The sequence below is a fragment of the Camellia sinensis genome, chromosome 7, assembly GCF_055761805.1.
Source record: "Camellia sinensis isolate YWXY chromosome 7, ASM5576180v1, whole genome shotgun sequence".
In the NCBI taxonomy this organism is placed as follows: Eukaryota; Viridiplantae; Streptophyta; class Magnoliopsida; order Ericales; family Theaceae; genus Camellia; species Camellia sinensis.
Window position 1 is genome coordinate 171841409 of NC_138967.1, and position 4430 is coordinate 171845838.

The 4430-nt window shown below is 35.1% G+C and overlaps 1 long non-coding RNA gene across 2 annotated transcripts; it reads left to right on the plus strand.

Annotated features, from left to right (window-relative positions):
* The first annotated feature begins 424 nt into the window (after window positions 1–424).
* On the plus strand, window positions 425–3760 carry LOC114256005 (uncharacterized). Of its 2 annotated transcripts, none has more exons than XR_014334811.1 (3): window positions 425–656; window positions 1077–1271; window positions 3497–3760. It is a non-coding gene; the product is annotated as an uncharacterized LOC114256005 (long non-coding RNA). The 2 variants fall into 2 exon arrangements; XR_003627028.2 differs by lacking the exon at window positions 3497–3760 and adding an exon at window positions 2440–2703 and having other exon boundaries at window positions 427–656.
* The last annotated feature ends 670 nt before the right edge of the window (window positions 3761–4430 follow it).

The window sequence follows — 4430 nt, forward strand, 5'->3', positions numbered from 1 at the left end:
GTCATTTGGTCGCGAAAAGTTTGGGAGGGAATTTTGAAACATGGAGGGGGAAAATGAATACCAATTCGTAAGAAATGAGATTATCCATTCCCGCTACTGCCATACGGGAATGGCTCTTTCGTTCCTCTTAGTTTCAGGTCGGCCATCGGCCTCTCTCATCAGCTGCCTCGCCGCCCCTCCAGCTCTGCCGCCACCAAACCCTAACCCAACCGCCTTACCCTCCTTAACATGCGCCCTCCAGTGCCCTCACTTCCAATCGTACGCACCACCACTTCACGTCTCTATTTCTCTACACTTGTCGACTCTCTCGGCATCTCATTACAACGACGACTATCGCTTTGTTTTTGTAGATGTTTTGGTTGCGCTCAAGAGTACAATCTCCACCGTCCGATCATCTTCGACGAGGCCACCGACTTCTTTAACAAACACGGCGTATCTGACTTCACCTTCGATACTTGTAGACTCGTATGTCCTCCTCCTTGTTTACTTTCTCAATTGGGTTTTTTCGTAATTAGGGTTTTGATAACATTTTCGCCCTTTACAATGGGGATGGAGGTGCCGCGCAAAACTCGCAGTTCGGGGCTCATCCACCGACCCTCTGATTGGGCTCTATCAAGAGCGTACTTATAATGTAGTTGATATTCCTGATTGTAAAGGTCCGATACTCGAGTTTTTATGTGATTGTGTACTGAAATGTTTTTTGGTTTGTCTTTGAATTATATTCTAAGGTTCGTGTTCTTGGTTGTACAGCTTACCATCCAAACAAAAAATAAGTTTTGAGAGGAGATATTGGGTAATTCGGTTAACTGGGTTTTGATTTCGTCTTTTCATAACAACTAAATGATTTGGGATTTTACGATGGTTTTAGGGTTTATGTATATATATATATATATATATGTTTTGTATTGCAGCAATAGGTTTCTCTCTTTCTTAATCTTTTCTGACTCTTAATCGTAATGTATAGCTTATTTGTTTCTATTCATTAATTCAGTTTTCACTGTTATTGCATTCATTTTGGAAGTTCTCTTCCTCATAGTCATCCATATTGTCTGCTTTATTTATGATTTTTTTTGCAGGTTGCAACAATGTATGCAGTGATGTTAGATACTGATTATATGAACAAACCTACATTCAAAGAGAATTTTATGAATGACTGGAGAAAAATACTTGGGAAAAACCATGTAATTCAGAAGTTGGAAGATTGCGATTTCACCCCAATATATGAATGGCATCAAAGGAAAAAGGAGAAGAAGAAGCAAATGAGTTCAGAAGTAAGTTTATTGCCTACAAACTTTCTGGCTTTGTGATGCAAATTGATACTGGAACTCTAGAGGCTTGATGAGTTTATAAATCTTTAACCAAACAATATTCTCTTACTTTTACTCTGTTTTTGTTTCCAAAAGTTACCATTAACCAATTCTGTTTAGTTTCTGTAGTGTGCTATGCTTGGAAAAATTATGATTTTACTTTCTAATGAACTTTTTATTGAACAACACTTGCTAATGAACTTGATCCCTGACTAAAGTTAAACTTCTCTTTGGTTTGATTCTTGCAATGACGAGGTACTATTATCCATTTTACACTATGGCACCTCTTTACCTACTGGCCTTGGATTTTATGTAAGTTCTTTTCACAGTTTGAATCCATATAATTTTGCTGCCTCTTGTGCTGATTATTATTATTTTTTCTTTCTGATATATATTCCTGTATAAACATAATCGTGACTTTTCAGTTTCTTATCCCATTGTATAAATTATATGAATACATGCATATTGTTATTATTACTTATGTAATGGCTAAATGTTACTGTCTTGTACTTTATGACTGATATACGTGGATATAGATACCCTTTCCCGAGGCCCTAAATAAATTGAAAAGATATGATCTTAATATAAATAAGTTTGGGCCCTCTGTTTGCACAACTACTAGTGGTGGTTGGGGTTGAGCAGTTGAACTTTGCTATGAATATTGCTCAACCCATATTTAGATTTCACCACCTGAGCTATGAATCTAGATCACATTGGCCATCCAAATATACCTTCATAACTCCAAATTCAATTCATCAAAAACTGTCGACGGTTTTGTTTTCATCACTTATCCTTATAAAACACCTTGTATGTTGTGTTTCTGGTTCGTAAGACAGTGACTAAGCCACAGTAGTTAATATGTACCATATAAGAATAGAAGAGAACTGTTGTGCGATATGGACACCAGCTCAACTCAGTATTGGATACTGTTGTAACTTTGAACCATGAATTAGTAGCATCTAGTTTTTCTGGAAATCTTATTTTGTATAATCTGCCACAATAGTTTATTTATCCTAACACTTTGGGACTTTCATCCTTTTATGAAAGTAACAATCAATTTCTGTTATCTATCCATGTTGAAAAGTTAGCATCTGGTCACAGACATGAAACTGATCCTTTCTTCTGTCCTAAGTATATGATGGTAAGGGGACCCTTGAGGAAGGGGAAATAGCCGAAGCTTGATTCATCAAGATTCAAGCAGCTTATGAACTGCTCATGGATGTGGAAAAGCGAAGGCAATATGATATTGATAATCGAGTCAACCCCATGAAGGTGAAATTTTGATTATTTTAACAGTTAATATCATATTTTATTATGAGTTGCAAAGTTTCGATTTTGAATTTTGTTGGGGAAAATGTAGGGATTTTTTGACACTAGCCGTTTGTGTCTATTTGTGAAAATTGTATGCCAAAACCTTATCATCTTTCGACAGAGTACATTATGATGCGAAATATGAGATTTTCTCTGGCAACTCATACTAATTCAAAATGTGTATAAAGATCAAATTTATGCCAAAACCTTAATTACTCAAAGACAAAGTCCACAGTGTGCTTGTAAAATTCCTAATTTGTTCCTTTTGTGTTGGAAAGCTTTCCGTAAATAGGTGTTTGTGCTTTGATATAATTAAATGCAAGATGCAGCATCTTCCATTTGGTGTCATCTATACAAATTCTTTCTTCATGTTCTTTTTAATTTCAAGTTCTTGATGGTTGTGTTCTCTGAATATTATGGTGGCATGTTTTCAATTGAAACAGTTGCTGCTTTCAATATTTTATTTGATTCACTTTAAGCTATGAGATTATTATGGAGCTGGGAGTCGTGATGCAAGGCCCTGTCATAGTTTGTTATCTTATTTCTTTCTCCTTTGGGCACCTCACTTCACATAGATCTGGTACTGCTTGAAGGTCATATGATAAGTTGAGATCTTGACTGAAGTGATTTGAGTTATTTATTTTTACACTGAACCTGTACATTTAGTTTTTCTTTGTTGCCTCTATTTAGTCAAAAGTTTGTTGATTTCAGATCATAATTTTAAGTTTAACAAAACACATACGTCTAACTCCCACACATTTGAAGTGTAGATTCTTTGGAGGGATGAATTTCTTCTTGTAGAAAACTTTCTTAAATTAAATGTTCCTTTATCTCTTAGTAGTTTCTCATTTTGTTGTGTTTATGGCTATGTTTGTCAGGCATCTCAAGCATGGATGGAGTGGCTTATGAAAAAGCACAAAGCTTTTGACCAGCGGGGTGATATGGCTGTTGCAGCTTGGGCTGAGCAGTAGCAGCGTGAGATGAATCTCCGTGTGCGCCATCTTTCTCGTTCAAAGGTGTTGAATTATTCTCAATATTTCTACAATGATTCGTATATTGCTCTTCAACTCTATAATGATCAATGGAAAGTCCATTACCTAATATAATCCGACTCATTGTGCATAATTATTTTCCAGAATTTGTATATACTGAAATTATGACATAATACAAATAGACTGGGTCCATTACGTAATATAGAGTGATAGTAATCACTCTGTTTGATTAAAGTTTTCGTTTTTTGGAAATTAAAAAAAAAAATGTTCCATTTTTTATTTTTGTTTTTGGAAAACAAAGGTGGGTTGTTTTAAGAAAATTTTCTTGAAAACAATTATAAGTAACAATTTTCAAATGTTTATTTTAAACATGGTTTCTTGAATGTTGAGTCATTCGGTGGTTCTTGGGTGAATCTGCTTACTGATGATGATTAACTAGTGAGCAACTGCTTTCTGCTTGGTCGTTTCACTACTAGCCTCAAGCCTTTGAGTTCGTTCCTTCAATTCATGCACAGTATCTAATATTTGGGTTATTTTTCAAGTGATACCTATATTTTAGCATTTTGTGGTTTATGGTAGGATACTATTGAACTTGTTAAGAATTCAAAAGCTAATTACTGTTAGTTTTTCTGTCCATAACAAAAAGAATTGTAGGAATTTGTAAATTAGCAAACTAGTTGCAACCTTGCAATTCTACCAATGTAAATCATCTGTTCCTGTCAAAATGAAATTTATTGACTCTTTTTTTTTTACAAGACTAATGGAATGTAGCATTTGAAGAGTCTGAAGAAGCTTCAGTAGTAGTCCAGATAGTAACATT